Source organism: Carcharodon carcharias, chromosome 3, assembly GCF_017639515.1.
Source record: "Carcharodon carcharias isolate sCarCar2 chromosome 3, sCarCar2.pri, whole genome shotgun sequence".
Lineage (NCBI taxonomy): Eukaryota > Metazoa > Chordata > Chondrichthyes > Lamniformes > Lamnidae > Carcharodon > Carcharodon carcharias.
Window position 1 is genome coordinate 144,173,592 of NC_054469.1, and position 18,084 is coordinate 144,191,675.

General features: G+C 46.2%; 1 protein-coding gene across 1 annotated transcript in view; it reads left to right on the top strand.

Moving 5' to 3' along the window:
• pde11al (phosphodiesterase 11a, like) overlaps positions 1 to 18,084 on the top strand; it is a 310,662-nt gene that overhangs the window by 61,055 nt on the left and 231,523 nt on the right. The gene's annotated exons all lie outside the window — the stretch shown is intronic.

The window sequence follows — 18,084 nt, forward strand, 5'->3', positions numbered from 1 at the left end:
GGTCTTGTCTGTTAATCAATGTAGATCCAGAAGCATCAAGGAGAGAAGAATTACCAAAAGCCTGCAGGCATATTTTGTCTTCAGAGATCATAGAGGCTTTTAGTATTCTTTCTGTCTGCATGCAGTTGTATTTCTTCTGCCTTTTTGCTTAGCCAGCAATCGGGCACCTGTTGCACTATTGATTGGATGATTTTATGGATGTTGTTGAAGGAAGCTTTCTGTAAAGCAGATGAATGGGTGTTTGGTTCACTTTGAAAATATAGTATTTCTCATCCAACAGAGTCTGAATCTCCTCATTGTTTTCACCAAACCAATCCTGGTTCTTACTGGCGGTGGGTCCCTGCTGTTCCAGGTGGTAGAGTGCATTAGATCTCCTGAAGGCTATGAGAGACAAATTTAAGACCATCTCACTGGCAATCTGGATCTCCTGAGAAGTTTTGCCTCACAGTACCCATTTTGAGTCTTGAGATGTTGAGTCTCTTAATGACGTTTTTTCTCCCAGGAGGATCTCTTGGGCTGAATATAGATGTTGGGCTTCAACACAATGAGCCTGTGGTCAGTCCAAGAACCTGCTCCACACATGGCTTTGGTCACTCTGATATCCTGCCTGTCCTTTCTCCTGGCGACAGTTGCTATTGCTTAGAGGGAGGGTGCACACAGCATATCGTGTTTCAGTTTGGCAGATGGAATACAGTGTTGGTAAGAAGAGGTTAAGCTCTGCACATGACCTCAACAGAAGAAGGCCATTGCTGTTACTGTTGCCAACCCTGTTTTTCCCTATAACTCCCTCCCTGTGATTTTTCCCTTTGTGGAAAGTCGCAATGTTAGGAGTGAATCATTTGTGCCTTTTGAGGGGCTGGAAAGTTTGGGGACTAGGTTGGACTTGATAGCAAACCCTAGCTCATTCATGGGATGTGGGCTTCGCTGGCTGGGCCAGCATTTATTGCCCATCCCTAATTGCCCTTGAGAAGGTGGTAGTGAGCTGCCTTCTTGAACCACTGCAATCCATGTGGTGTAGGTACACCCACGATGCTGTTAGGGAGGGAGTTCCAGGCTTTTGACCCATTGACAGTGAAGGAACCGCGACATATTTCCAAATCAGAATGGTGAGTGCCTTGGAGGGGAACTTCCAGGTGGTGGTGTTCCATCTATGTGTTGTCTTTGTCCTTCTAGATGGTAGTGGTCATGGGTTTAGAAGGTGCTGTCGAAGGAGTCTTGTTGAATTCCTACAATGCATCTTGTAAATGATATGTACAACTGCTACTGTGCATCGGTGGTGGAATGGAAGGCAACATTTGTGAATGTGGTGCCGATCAAGCTGGCTGCTTTGTCCTTGACAGTGTCGAGCTTCTTGAATGCTGTGGGAGCCGCACTCATCCAGGCAAGTTGGGGGTATTCCATCACACTCCTGACTTATGCCTTGTAGATGGTGGACAGCCTTTGGGGAGTCAGGAGATGGGTTACTCATCACAGGATTCCTAGCCTCTGACCTGCCCTTGTAGCCACAGTATTTATAGGGCCAGTCCAGCTCTGTTTCTGGTTAATGGTAACCCCCAGGATGTTGATATTGGGCGATTCACTGATGGTAATGCCATTGAACATCAAGGGGCGACGGTTGGATTCTCCCTTGTTGCAGATGGCCATTTTCTGACACTTCTTATGTGGTGCGAATGTTATTTGCCACTTGTCAGCCTAAGCCTGGATATTATTCAGGTCTTGCTGCATTTGGACACAAACTGCTTCAGCATCTGAGGAGTCGTGAATGATGCTGAGCATTGTTCAATCATCTGCGAACATCCCCACTTCTGACATTATGATGGAAGGAAGGTCATTGATGAAGCAGCTGAAGATAGTTAGGCCGAGGACACTACCCTGAGGAACTCCTGCGGTGATGTCTGGGAGCTGAGATGACTGACCTCCAGCAACCACAACCATCTTCCTTTGTGTTATGTATGACTCCAACCAGTGGAGAGTTTTTGCCTGATTCCCATTGACTCCAGTTTTGCTAGGGGTCCTTGATGCCACACTCAGTGTTGATGTCAAGGGTAGTTGCTCTCACCACATGTCGGGAGTTCAGCTCGTTTGTCCAATTTTGAATCAAGGTTTAATGAGGTCAGGAGCTGAGTGGGTGTGGCGGAACCCAAACTGGGCATCAGTGAGCAGGTTATTGCTAAGCAAGTGCAACTTGATAGCACTGTTGATGACCCCTTTCATTACTTTACTGATGATGGAGAGTAGACTAATGGCGGTAATTGGTAGAATTGGATTTGGCCTGCTTTTTTTTAACAGGACATACCTGGGCAATTTTCCACATAGAAGGGTAGATGCCAGTGTTGAGCTGTAATGGAACAGCTTGGCTAGGGGTGCTGCACGTTCTGGAGCACAAATCTTTAGTACTATTGCTGGAATATTGTCGGGGCCCATAGCCTTTGCCGTATCCAGTGCCTTCAACTGTTTATTGATATCATGTGGAATGAACCGAATTGGCTGAAGACTGGCACCTGTGATGCTGGTGACCTCCCGGATGAGGCCAAGGTCGATCATCCACTTGGCACTTCTGGCTCAAGATTGTAGTAAATGCTTCAGCCTTATCTTTTGCACTGATATGCTGGGCTCTCCCATCATTGAGGATGGGGATATTTGTGGAGTCTCCTCCTCCATTGAGTTGTTTAATTGTCCACCACCATTCACGACTGGATGTGTCAGGACTGCACAGCTTCTGATTTGATCTGCTGGTTGTGGGATCACTTAGCTCTGTCTATCACTTGCTACTTATGCTTTTGGCACTCGGGTAGCCCTGTGTTGTAGGTTCACCAGGTTAACAGCTCATTTTTAGGTATGCCTGGTGCTGCTCCTGGAATGATAGAGTGGGGGATATGCCAGGTCATGAGGTTACAGATTTTGGTTGTATACAGTTCTACTGCTGCAGATGGCCCACAGTGCCTGCTGAATGCCCAGTCTTGAGTTGCTAGATCTGTTTGAAATCTATCCCATTTAGCATGGTGGTAGTGCCACACAACATAATGGAGAGCATCTGCAATGTAAAGGCGGGACTTTGTCTCTGTCTCTAGAAGGACTGTGTGGTGGTCACTCCTATGGATACTGTCATGGATTTGTCCTTTGTCACCACCCCATTGCCATGGGGCTTGAAAGCTGTGTGGTAAATAAATTGGTAGGTGATGTCATGACTTGCATGTGAAATTGTTTATAGTGAGGGAAGATTTCTCTGTGTCAACCTCATTTTCTTGTCCAGGCACATCTGCTCCAGCGACAAGCCAAAGTTGAGGTGGCTGGAGATGATTTTGGATACAATGAATGACCTTGGTACCTTGAGTGACAGTCCACACACTTTGTGCTCTACAATGCTTTACTTAGTTGTCCTTGTGGCCATTGCATTTGTGTTGAGCTCTTTCACCCACTCCACCAAGTAAGACTTTACATGCAAGAATAGGCAAATCTGAACTCACTGATGAGGAGATACATAAACTATCCTTACATGGTATTGACCGCCTGTGAGATGATTTGCCAGGGTGTGGCTGCTGTTGCACACAAACAAGTATTTGGAGCCACAGATGAGAACTGGTGCTGGTGAGGACCATTGAAAGATGAACCACTCCAAGGAGCACAACAAGTCCCCCTTTTCAGATGAACTACTCCATATACCCCTAATTATGCACGTAGCTAATTCCCTTTTGAAAGCCATAACTAAATCTTCCTCCATCACCCTTTCAGACAATACATTCCAGATAATAATCAAACTACATAAAAAAGTTTTGCTTCATGCTTCTTTTGCCATTCTACATCTTCTGGTGCTAAACCCTTCTGTCAATAGGATCAGTTTCTCTCAATGTGTTCTGTTTGGACTCCTCCTGATTTTAAACACTTTTATCACATTTCCTCTCAACCTTTTCTTCATGAGACCAACCCCAGTTTCTCCCATGTGTCCACATTACTCAAGTCCTTCATTGCTGGACCAACCAAATAAATCTCCTCTGCAAAACAAAAACAAAATACTGCAGATGCTGAAAATAAAAACAGAAAATTATGGAAATACTCAGCAAGTCAGGCAGCACCTGGGGAGAGAAACAGAATTCATGAGTTGGATTCTCATCCTCAAGATGGGTAGCGGAATTCTAGAAAATTCCCAGGTTGGCCTACCCGTCTAACATTGCGCATTGACTTCAATGGGGCCGAGTAAAATGTGGTGGAATGTAAAGTCAACACTGCACTCAACCGACAGTTTCCTGACTGACAAGATAGGTTAAAATTGGCCCATTGGGTGACATGTATTAGCATTCCGCCTGAACCCATGCATTTCCTACCAGCTGAGTTATATTAAAATTGGCTCCACTGTGAGCAACAACTCGGAAGCTCTGCTGGTAGTGAATGTACTGATAACAGGATTAGGTATAAATAAGAATTGAAAATAATAGCCCCAAAATTTATCTTAATGACCCAAAGATCAGGAGTGACACAAATTAGATACAATGCCTTTAGTGCTTGATTCTTCAGCCAGCGCTTCCATTGAGTGAGGCTTTGCATTGTGATTTCAGATCTCTACGTGGAAGATAAAATGATGAAGATTAACTGTAACCTTTATTCATACCAGAGCCCCAAAAAAATAGAAGCACTCTGTATATTCTTGTGCTACTCTCCTGGGTTGGGCCTTCACATGGGAGTCTTCCAGTGTGTTTCAGTCTGTTTATATGTGTGATATTTATAATTTGGTATGTGGTGAAAGCTTTGTTAATGTTAATGATTTTGCCCAGAATTCTATGCCTCCGTTAGCGTCGGGTGTCATAGTGGGTGTGAGCAGACAATATGGTGAGAAAGCCAAAAATCGGTTTTATGCCATCATGAAACCAGTTTGCGATCGTTCACTCCACCTGTTTCCTGCCGCCACACGTCGGGAAGGTCGTTTTAATACATTTGCATCTAATTAGAAGCTCTGCTCACCAGAATCATCCCCCCATGCTGGATCATCCCAGCACGTCAGATTGATTGCATGCTGATGTGCTTCACAAATGTACATAAGCGACGAGCACTTGGCAAGCTGCACTTCACTTGGGACTTCGAGGTTTGTTTGCCTACCTTTCTTCGGGCAGCACTTGTGGTCATTAGCGCCAGGCTTCTCAGGCAGTGCCACATCACTTTTAGGGGGCTCACAAGCAGGTCTCTACCTACCAGACCAGTCATAAGGTGGGGGTGGCTTTTCAACGGCTGCAGAGCTAGGGCTTGCTTGGGGAAGGGGGTGAAGTGGCCTAAGGTAAGGGAAGAGGCAGCAGAGCGAGAGCTGTGCTGGGGAAGGGGATATCTCAGAATGTGTGTTGGGACACATGTTGATCTGTGCAAGTGGCCTTGAGATGTTGAGGGCTGAGGAAGTAGTCTGTAGAGGATATGAGGCCAGATGGTGATGTGAGGATTTGTGTGAAAGAGTGAGTGATGCTGTCCCTTGAGCTGGCAGTGAGTAAGATGCCAGTGAATGTGTGATGGCCTTGTGAGTTTATAGTGATGAGATGGTTGCCTTACCCTGGCAGCGCAGATGAGATCATTCATCTGTTTTCTGCACTGGATAGCTGACCTCTTGTGTGTGGCATTGGCAGTGACCACTTTTGCAACCGCCTCCCAAGCCAGCGTGGTGAGACTGATGGGCCTCCTGCGGCCAGTGAGTGGGTAGAGGATATCACAGCAGGCCTCCACAGTGCCCAGAAGATGTCCCAGGGATGCATCACTGAATTGAGGGGCTACACTCTTCTTGACTTTTGGGGGCATGTCTTCACCAGTGGCCCCCTGAGCTGCAAGCTTTGGGAAGTGTGTGCACAGCTGCGGTTTAAATATGGCGTGAGAAAGTGGCGAGGTAACAGCATGGCAGGCAAATTGGCCACTTGCCAGCAAGATGGTGTGTTTCCTGTGGCTGCATAATTAATGAGATTGAAATGAGACGATATGGCACGAAAAGCCACCATTGCAGCTGGCGGGTAAAACGTTTTTCCCGCCCGCTGCCGTACTTAGTGCAAATCTGGGACGATCCTGCCCTTTGAATTTTCTACATGCAGCATTGAGAGGATTTCTTCACCTTACAGAGGGTTTGTTTAGTGCCATTGCAACCTATACTTTACCAAACGATTGAAAAAAAAAATGTTATATGCACTTGTTATGGAAAGGGAAACGCAAGATAACTCATTGTACTATTCAGGCCAAAAGTTTGAATCCAGTTCTCACCAATCGGCAACAGTGGATGCTTGCACTTTGATATTGCATCCTTTTGGGTAAAATCAGGCAAGTGTTAGGGACCAGTGATAGTTTAAGTAAGTTATTTGTGTATTTGGGTGTGCTAGGAATAAGGTATATCTTTAAGTTCAAATGTAATTTGTATTTCTGTATTTGTGGGTTAAAAGGATGAAACTTGAGTTTTAATTTCACTTTAAAAGATGTCTGTGTTTTAATGAGATTTTATGACTCTTGAAGGGGAATTAAAACAAACTAGGTAGAAAAAAACTATGCTGTTGCCTAGCAACAGGGTCCAGAGAGGGAGGCCACACACACACACACACACACACACACACACACACACACACACACACACACACACACACACACACACACACACACAGTCAGAGAAACCAAAAGCCATTTGAGTTCAGTTGGTCAGTGTACCCTACAGTTGAAAGGAGTTGCCAGAAAAAACAGTATAGGAGAGGGACAGATAGCAAGTCCCAAACTAAATTTGAAACCAGCTGCCAGGAGAAGCTGGATAGGAGGGAGCTGCAGGAAGCAGCAAAGAACAGAAGGGGGGTCTCGAAAAGAACTTCTCATCAAAGGGAATGAACAGGAGTCTGGAAAGGGTCCTGTTAAGTGAAGTTAAGAGTGAGGAGCAGAGAAAGGCTCCAAGCTTAAAGGGAGAAGCTGCAGGGCACAGATTTAAAGCAATATAGGCTTGGAAGAAGCCAGAAGATCCAAGGAGACAGCTGAAGGTCTGTAACTCTTTACTATGGACATGTGATGTAGTGGTGTTTTGTTGGCATGGCTGAATCAGTGAAAGAGACAGTGCATGGAAGGAAGCTTGACTGCACATAGTGATCGCGGAGAGCTCAAAACCCTGGAGCTGGACCCTTTTATGGAAGGCGTCTGAGAGAAAGCGTCAATTGGGAGAAGATTCCAAAGCAAGTTCTTCAGAGGGGAGATTGGAAACTCCTCCTCGTGTGAAAGACGGAGTTCAGTGAGACTGGTTAGCTCAGTGTGACAAGCATCTGGGGGGAGTTGATGAGAGATCCATAGCATCTGTTTGGGATAACATCTGCCACTTAGTTTCAGAGTGTGGTCTGCCTGACCACAGGTCACTTATTGGTTTATATGGACTGCGTACTTACTGTGAACATTAGAATATAAGATAGCTTTTGTAATTTGTGTTATCCTTCTGCATCTGTATATATTGTAAAGGCATAGTTGTGATTGAAGGAGTACTGTAATATAGTTCATCTTTTCCTGTTTAATAAATGTTTTATTCTTTTATTAAAAGTTCATAAGCTGACTCTTGTGACTCTGTTCAATAGCTGCTCTCCATGTATCTAAACAAAAAATAAACATTAGGATGTAACAAACCGGGTTCCACCCTGGGATTTGGCTTGTCCAGTAGTAACATCAGCTGAGAACATAACACAAGGGAAAAGCACTCAGTCCTCACATGCAGTGAGGTGGAAATGGGATGGTGACCTACTGCGTTTGGTCTCCACCGCTACAACAGTGCCATTAAAATTTCCCAGAGATCCTTTATCTGTTGAAAGTCAGTGTGCTTGAGCCCACCATGACTGTGTGAATGATGTTAGTGGAGGTATTTCTGACTTATAAATATCATAGTCCGAAAAACACAGTAGTAGAAGGCAAAATACAATGTAGTAACATGATAATATTTGTTATTTTATGCTGTTACATTTAGCATTTTATATAATTGTGAAGTGCTATCTCTTTTAACCATGTACATCGCCCACAACGTAATGAGTAATGACACAGCACAGCCATTGTTTAGTTTAACGGCACTGTTACAAAATCATGGCTCTATGGCAAAGGTACAAAATTACATTATCTTCCAATTTATAGCTTCTTCTTTACTGCCCAAGGCTGTGATAGAATCTATGAGAGAATTTGTATAGATCTATGATGGTTCTATAATGCAACATCATGGCAATGTGTGTTAATGAGATCCTAGAATAGAACACAATGCTCTGTCAGCGGACCAACTCTTTTCGGAATGATTTGTGAAGAGCCTGCTATAAACACAAGGTCACAAAAGAGTCATGGACAAGGAAGGCCACTGACACATCTTAATTCATCAATGCAAGAAGAAGCTACAACTCCCTCTCTTTCACTGAATCCAACCTTTTTCTCAAATCAATTCAAGTTTTTTGCCAAACTAACCTAACTACTCCACATGTTGATTGTGTTTGTGTGAAGAAGAGCTTTCTGACATCAATACTAAATTTATTCTTTTACTGATTTGAATCTGTATCCCTTTGTCCTATTCTCATTAGTCTAGTTTGAAATAGTGTACTGCATCTATCTTTTCTGTACCACTTACTACATAAGATCACCTCGTGCTTATGCAACCTGCGTTATCACATACATAATCCAGTTCAACTATTATTCTGTACGTGCTGATTGGTTTGCAATCTGAGCGAGGCTGTTTTATGTATAACACAATCCAACCTGTAAGACTAGATGCAGCTTTGATTTGTGCTTTAGCAGTAGGATTGATTGCTAAGAAAGGAAAGGACTAATAGTAATTTACTTATGAAGCCTTGTACATGCAAAACATTATTGATCAGGGTCTGAAGGCAAGCCTTCAAGACCCTCGACCATGGGAGGACGCATTACAGATTACAGGGACTCAAGTATGTCCTGCCTTGTTCAGGCCTTTGTGAGGCCCTTTGTTAAAACAAGGGGCCAGTACTTCATTGGTTTGGAAACCATTGGGGATTCAACAGTATTGTATGAAGTGATTGATACTTGAAGGTATGAACTCTTTCTGCACACTGGTCAACAGGATTGGGAATTTTCTCTAGAAATTAATGAGTATAATATAGAACTATAAGACAGTGACCCTGACTTTAACTCTATGCAGGGTTTGGTTAGGTGTGTGGTGGAATGAGTTGGAAACTTATTTGCTGCTCGAGAAATTAGGCCCGGACTATTTTAACTCCCAAGCCTTATCGGCATTCCATCAAGTAACTTCTTACCTGAAATAGTTGGGAAGTTGCAAAAAAGTGGTGGAAAGCCCTGGGGCCCTGAAGCTAGCCATCTAAAACAAGGGCGGAGTGGGATTGAGTTTCATAAGAGGCTTCCGTGTGGTGATAGGGGAAGTCTAGGACATGAGAGACCTGGGACAGGATTTTCTGCTCTGGAGACTAAGTGCAGTGGTGGGCAGGAGAAGCAGCATGTTTCCCGCCGGTCGGAATGTCGTGTTTCTGTGTCAGATTGTCTGTTTCTTAGCTCATTAACTATGCATGAACAGGAAGCATGTCATATTATGTGCCGGGACAGGCAGCGATTCGTCTGCCCTCCTGTGACCTCATTGGATTATCTTTTTGCGTGCCATATTTAAACCGCACCCCCGTGCATCCTTCACTGTCTGCAGCCTAGGACTGCTTGAAGAGGGTGATGGCCCCCAAAGGAAAGAGGCCGAATTCCCATAGGTACAGTGACAATGGGCTGATGCGACTTCTGGACGCTGTGGAGGCACACCGGGATGTCCTTGACCCCAGTGATGGGAGAAGGAGATTCATCAACCTCACCACACCGCCTTGGGAGGATGTGGCTAGCGCAGTCAACACCAACTCAGCCCAGACGATGTCCACCATCCAGTGCAGAAAAGGGATGAATGATCTCATCGACACAGTCAGGGTAAGTTGACCTTCTCCTCACTCACAACTTATTCTCCCAAGCCCGTCAGGCTTTGTCAGGGTTACAGTCCACAGGGATCTCACACGCTACTGGCATAAGGGACATCACCACTGATTCTCTCACACACACTTTGACATCTTCATCTCTTCCCTCATTCTTTGCAGCTCCCATCCTCAGCCCTTACACAGCTCCACTCAGCAACCACAGAAGGTAGACATCCTTACCATCTGCCTTGGCGTTTGTCCTGCTTGCAGTCTGTCCATTTATCTTTATGCAGGAGAAGCTCACCCACAGCAAAAGGGAGAGATCCCAGACTGGAAGGGGGTTGCCTGAGCTCAGGCCCCTCACTCAGTTTGAAGAACATGTGGCAGATCTGGCCGTTGGGACCGTGCCTACACTGAGGGTGAGATTGGCATTACCCAAGCAAGAGAGGGCCCATCACTAGCTCATCGTTCACCCAACAAAACTGTGAGTGCTTTATAATGTTGGTTACCATGCAGCAAATCGCTAATTATCTCTTCTTTCTTTGACAGGCACCAGCAGGAAATGAAGGAAGCCCACTGGCAGTCAGCCTCTCAGCCCCAGCCCCCAGAACACTTTGGATGAGGATCCTGAGGATCTAGATGTAGATGTAGAGCCATCACATCATTCACCTGCACCCTCCACCAGTGCAGAGGCACACATCTTGGTGGGACCTAGTTCTAGAGCAGGCCCAGGATCCCAGTCTGGTGAGCACAGCACAGGTTCAGGTCCACAGCAGGTGGAGCAGGGATATCCAAGGTCTCTGGCACTCAGAGGCCTGCTGGAGGCCAGGATTCTGCTGAGTCCCAGTCAGATGACAAGCTTGTGGACCAGCCCTAACACAAATGTTGGAATTGCAATGATAGACACAAGAATATCAGGCAGGGCTGTCAGATGCGATCGACAGATTGTAATGGACGATGGAGGAGTCCATCTGGGTTCAGTCTGCGGTCACTGCACCGACATACCAGCGCTCCAATGTCAACACTGGTAGGATGGTGACCACCATGGAGACCTTGGTTCAGGATGTAGGGACTGATGTGTGCCAGGAGTTGCACTCCATCGTTCTAGGCATTGATGGGATTCATTAGTGGCTAAGTCAGAGGGGGACGGGGTCCCTCGACCTCACTCCAGGTGCACCTTTTCCTCAAGGAGTCAGCCAGGCACTCTCAGGCATCCATAGGAATGAGGACCAGCAGCTGGACATCCTGGTGCCATCCACCCAGGTAACTCCGAGAGTGTCCAGCTGATCCCAATCTCTTCTGCCTGTGACCCCATCAGCTCCAGCTCCAGCTCCAACTTCACAGGCCAAGATAGGCGCCACCTACCCCACAGCAGTAGACCCAAATCGGGCTGGCACCCTTCAGAGCTTGGCCCTCCAGAGGATGCCCGCCAAGGTCATCACAGACAACAATGTGTGGCAGTCAGCAGGCTGCCTCCACCTCTGCTGTGGATGTCAAGGATGCTGTAAGACATAGTGGTAGGGTTAGAAAAATTAAGAAATGTTAGGAACACCAAGGTCGCATAGGTTTTCACAATCTGTGTGGAATTTACACTAATGTCAATAGAATTCCACTCCTTCCACTTCTCATGTTGTGTATGCCTCTTCTATCTGACTGCATGCTTTGTGGTCACTCAAGTGTGACAGATTTCCAACTCCATCTCCCCTGCCCGCCCACCGTCTTTTCTTACAGATGTTCCATCATGTGCCTCAGCACATGGTGTGTAGATCCATCTCATAAGTCTGTCCGTTCTGTGCTCAGAGGCAACATGAGGTTGACTCTTAACTGCCCTCTAAACAAGGGCAATTAGGGGTGGGCAAAAGTGCTGGCCAAGCCAGCAACTCCCACAACACATGAACAAATAAAAAAAAGAAGCACCAGCCTCAAAGAACATTGTGGTTGGCCAAAGTGAGACATCCATCAGAAGCACGTCTGATGTTAAGCCATGAGTCTTGAACCTGGAGGCTGCTTTAGTCCCCTGATGCTTTTGAATTGTAGAGTGCTCAGTGTGTGTGCTAGAAGATGAAATGTCGATGCATATGGAGATGGGGCGTCTTTCAATGCCCTGCATGAACTTTCCATCAGTCTTCAGTGTGCTTTACTGATGAAACTGAACTCTGAATTCTTATGCACTTCCGTCTGCCTGCAGTGTTATCTCATGTCCACATGCAAACCTGTACATCGCCCCCGAGATTAGTGCCCACCTTCCCATGGTTCTGAGCTTTCAACTTCACTGACACATGTTGGTCCTTGTGTTTCCTGCTAGATGGTTAAAAGTGTGCGACCTAGGAGTTGTGTGCAGAGGTCCTAGATGGCTGATGTGGACATGGAAGGATGTAGCACTGGGCCATAAGGTCTGGCTAGATCTCCTGACGCCTTCTGTCAGCTCTCAGATAGCCAGTTGAAATGATTATGTGCAACTAACAATGGCATCAGTGTGCCTGGTTTCCCTGTGCAAATGTCAGACTGTTGGGATGAAAATGTGTAGCACTGAAATGGGATCAGTGGGAAGCTGCAATACATCTGACGTGTAGTCTTTATTATCAACAATTTGGGTCCCTAAGGGCTAGATGGAGTGTCAGGATTTTTGGCAGCACAAATGGCATGACTAGGCATCAGCAGAAATTGGGAGACTACAAACAGAGGTATGTCCATGATTGGTAGACAGATATCAGAATATGCTGTTCATGAAGTTTCTGAGATCCATTAAAAGGTGAGCTGAACTGCAGCCTTGCATCCTTCTCTGAGAGTTACAGATGAATGTGTCCTGAGGGTATATGTGATGCTGAGGATTGAGTATGATGAAGAGGCATCAACAACTGTCTTGTGTGAACGATTGGCTATGCGGAAAAACCACTTTGCGGAATCAGAATCAATGTCACACATGAAGGCGATATCGAATGAGCGAAGACTGACATCCATGAGGTGTCTTGTCATAGTGCAGGCATACTGCCACAAGTGCACTGACAATTGCAGTACTGCTACAGCCTCTTGTAGGCTGCCGTAGGCAATGGAATGTTGACGAGATGCTTGAAGAGGCTACATCATCTCAACTCTGCTCACAAACCACTGTGTTGGAGTTGTTATCAAATTACAGGAAGGCCATATACCCTGGAGACGGCCTTACCTTCTAAGGATGAGGACATAGTAACACTAGAGTGTAACTACTCATTCAGAGATTGAAGTGGTGTGTTGTGATGAGGAGGATTGGAATGAAAGTGGTAAGGTGGATCCAGCATGGGGTGCACTAGTGAAAGAGGATTGTCATAGCTATTCATCATCATTCTCCTGGAACTTGGTGGCTATAAGCATGTCATGTGCGTGCCTGCCTCGTATGTCCTATGTTATGGCCTCTTCCTCTGGATCCTCAGCTTCCTCGCCCTCACCACGCTCAACCTCCTTGATGTCCTCATCATTGGAGGACATGTGCAGCTGCTCCATCTTGGCATCTGGCAAGACATCGCCCCTTTGGGGCACCAGGTTGTGTAGCCCGCAGGAAACCACAATGATGCGTGAGACCCTCTGGAGGGTGTGCTGGGGAGCATCACCTAACCTGTCCAGACATCGGAAATGCACCTTCAAGATGCCACTGGTCTGCTCAATCAATGAGCATGTTGGAGAATGAACAGTGTTATATCTTTCCTTTGAGGCACTTTATGGCTGCTGAACGGGCATCATTAGTCACGTCTTTTGTAGGCAGCCTCTGTCAATGAGGAGCCACACCTGGATGTGCTGAGGACCCTTGAAGATCTTTGGCACCTATGAGTGACTTGAGATGTGTGAGTTCTGGGTGCTTCCAGGCCATCTCACATACCTGCATAATCTGCTTGTGGAGATTGCAGACCAGCTTCACACTGAGAGAGTGGAACCCTTTGCTGTTGATGAATGGTAGTGGTTGCTGCCAGGGAGCAGTTAAAGCCACAAGTCCAGTCAATGGCACCTGTGGGAATCCAGAGATCACTGCAAATCCCACTGCTCTGGCAGCTTGGCTGGCTTCATCTAGGGAGAACGCGACATAATTGTGAGCCTTGCTAAATAGGGCGTCGGTGACCTCTCAGATTCATTTGTGAGTAGGTGCTTGAGAAATCCCGCAGCAGCTCCCAGTGAAGCCCTGGAGTGTGCCACTCACAAAGAAGTTCAGAGCAACAGTTATTTTCAGAGCCACTGGCAATGGATGGTCTCCTCGTCCCTGCGGCAAGAGCTCCTCCCAGAGAATGTGGCAGATGTGAACCACCACGTCCCTAGACGTGCCAAGGTGTCGATGGCATTGTCTCTTGCTCACTTGGAACTATGAGAAGTGTCTTCTAAGCACCCTTGGTCTTGCCAGATGCCTTGGCTCAATGGCTCTGTCAGCCTCAGCTTGTGCATGTTGAGGGGTCCCTGGAGGCCCTTGTCCACCAGGGTGAGGCTCTTCCATTAGCCCAGCTTTGAGGCAACAGGCCCTTCTTCTCCTAGTTTTTTGTTGCCTGATTACCTGGATAAATGCAATGTTGACTGCTCCGTTCATGAGGCACTCATGTTCATCTCTGCAGGAGCATTGAACAGAAACAGATTTGAGCCTAAGCCTCCAAAGGTCATCATGTTCCTGACACCACTACTGCCATGCACAATGGGATAGATTTCGAACACATCTGGCAACTCAAGACTTGGCAACCATGAGGCACAGTGGACCAACAGGAGCAGCAGCAGAATTGTACTCAACCACAATCTGTAACCTCATGGCCCGTCATATCCCCCACTCTACCATTATCGCCAAGCCAGGGAATCAACCCTGATTCAATGAAGAGTGCAGGAAGGCATGCCAGGAGCAGCACCAGGCATACCTAAAAATGAGGTGTCAACCTGATGAAGCTATAACACAGGACTATTTGCAAGCCAAACAGCATAAGCTGCAAGTGATGGATGGAGCTAAGTGATTCCACAACCAACGGATCAGATCTAAGCTCCTCAGTCCAGCCACATCAGTCGAGAATGGTGGTGGACAATTAGACAACTCACTGGAGGAGGAGGCTCCACAAATATTCCCATCTTTAATGATGGAGTTGCCCAGCGCATCAGTGCAAAAGATAAGACCGAAGTATTTGCAATCTTCAGCCAGAAGTGCCAATTGGATGATCATTCTCAGCGCCCCCAGCATCACAGATGCCAGTCTTCAGCCAATTCGATTCACTCCATGTGATATCAAGAAATGGCTGAAGGCACTGGATACTGCAAAGGCTATGGGCCCTGACAATATTCCAGCAATAGTACTGAAAGCTTGTGTTCCAGAACTTGCCGCGCCCCTGGCCAAGCTGTTCTAGTACAGCTACAACACTGACATCTACCCGGTTATGTGGAAAATTGCCCAAGTCTGTCCTGTCCACAAAAAGCAGGACAAATCCAACCTGGCCACTCACTGCCCCATCAGTTTACTCTCGCTTATCAGTGAAGTGATGGAAGGGGCCATCAACTGTGCTAATAAGCGGCACTTGCTTAGCAATAACCTGCTGACACTCAGTTTGGGTTCTGCCATGGCCACTCAGCTTCTGACCTCATTACAGCCTTGGTTCAAACATGAACAAAAGAGCTGAACTCCAGAGGTGAGGTGAACATGACTGCCCTTGACACCCAGGCAGCATGTGACCGAGTGTGGCATCAAAGAGCTCTAGCAAAACTAGATTCAGTGGGAATCGGGGAAGTCATACTTAGCACAAAAGAAGATGGTTGTGGTTGTTGGAGGTCAACCAGCTCAGCTCCAAGACATCACTGCACGAGTTCCTCAGGGTCCTGTCCTCGACCCAGCCATCTTCAGCTGCTTCATCAATGACCTCCCTTCCATCATAAGATCAGAAGTGGTGATATTGGCTGATGATTGCACAATGTTCAGCACCATTTGTAACTCCTCAGATACTGAAGCAGCCCATGTCTAAATGCCACAAGATCTTGATAATAGTCAGACTTGGGCTGACAAGTGGCAGGTAACATTTGTGCCACACTTGTGCAAGGCAATGACCTATTCCAACAAGAGAGAATCTAACCATCACCCCTTGACATTTGAGGGCATTAGCATCACTCAATCCCCCACTATTAACATCCTGGGGCTATCATTGACCAGAAGCTGAAACGGACCAGCCATATGAATACTTGGCTACGAGAGCAGGTCAGAGGCTAGGAATCCTGCGTCGATTAACTCACCCCCTGACTCTCCAAAGCCTCACCACCATATACAAGTCACAAATCTGGAGTGTGGTGGAATGCTCTCCACCTTGCCTGGATGAGTGCAGCTCCAACAACACTCAAGAAGCTTGACACCATCCATGACAAAGCAGCTAACTTGATTGGCACCCCACCCGCAAACATTCACTCTCTCTACCACCGATGCACAGTGGCAGCAGTGTTTACCATCTGCAACATGCACTACGGGAACTCACCAAGGCTCCTTTGACAGCACATTCTAAACCCACGACTGCTGCCATCTAGAAGGACAAGGGCAGCAGGCACATGAGAACACCACCACCTGGAGGTTCTCCTCCAAGCCACTCACCATCCTGACTTAATGGAAATATCTCGCCGTTCCTTCGCTGTTGCTAGGCCAAAATCCTGGAACTCTCTCCCTAACAGCACTGTGGGTGTACCTGCACCACATGGACTACAGCAGTTCGAAAAGGCAGCTCACCACCACCTTCTCAAGGGCAACTAGGGATGCGCACTATATGCTGGCCCAGCCTACGAAGCCCACATTCTGTGAATGAATACAAAACATAGCACTTTCTAATCTGTATAGTCCTATATATAGCACTCTCTAAACTGTATGACACTGTATATAGCACATTGTACCTGTATTATCTTGTATATAGCACACTTTAACCTGTATTATCTTGTACATAAAACTCGCTAACCTGCATTATCCTGTATATAGCACACTCTAACCTGTATCACTCTGCATATAGCATTCGTTAACATATATGACCAAGCATATAGCACTCTCTAACCTGCATTACCTGCATTTTTTTATTAATTCATGGTATATGGACATTGCTAGCTAGGTCAGCATTTATTGCTCATCCCTAATTGCCCTTGAGAACGTGGTGGTGAGCTGCAGTCCAATACTATTAGGGAGGGAGTTGCAGGATTTTGACCCAGTGACAGTGAAGGAAAGACAATATATTTTCAAGTCAGGATGGTGAGTGGCTTAGAGAGGAGCTTCCAGGTCTTGGTATGCCCATGTGTCTGCTGCCCTCATCCTTCTAGATGGTAGTGGTTGTGGGTTTGGAAGGTGCTGAGTCCCTGCAGTGCAACTTGTAGATGGTAAACACTGCTGCCACAGTGTGTCAGTGGTGGAGGGAGTGAATGTTTATGGATGGTGTGCCATTCAAGCAGGCTGCTGGTGTCAAGTTTCTTGAGTGTTGTTGGAACCGAACTCATCCAGGAAAATGGAGAGTATTCCATCACACTCCAGACTTGTGCCTTGTAGATGGTGGGCAGGTTTTGGGGAGTCATCAAGTGAGTTAATCACTACAGGATTCCTAGCCTCTGTCCTGTTCTTGTAGCCACAGTATTTATATGGCTAGTCTAGTTCAGTTTCTTGTCAAAGAAAAGAGTTGACGTTTCGAGTCCTCATGACCTTTCGACAGAACTTGAAGGGTCATGAGGACTCGAAACGTCAACTCTTTTCTTCTCCGCCGATGCTGCCAGACCTGCTGAGTTTTTCCAGGTAATTCTGTTTTTGTTTTTGTTTTGGATTTCCAGCATCCGCAGTTTTTTTTGTTTTTATAGCTATTCATTCTGCTGCTTGTTCCCTGACTCCACATGCTCTGACCTGATTTGTTTGTCTATTATATGGTGCCTTATCAATGACCTTTTTGAAAGATTTACAGTTTGCCACCCAGGCGTAAAACAAAAATCAATAGAATTGAATATTGGGCAGTTTCTATAACAACAATCCTCCAAGCTGCAACATAGGTTTAACACCTACAGGGCAGCAGGTAGAAAATCTAAACCCCTTCCCCACCACCCACCCCAAGCCCATATTAAATTCCTTGCTCTAAATTTTAATAGACATCTTGATCCATTTAAGCTTAACGGGTTATATCTTCAATGGAATTATTTCTGACAACAGGCTGAGCTTTTATGTATGATATCGTCCAGTGTTGTTTACAGGCTGTGACTTTTAAAACAATTGACT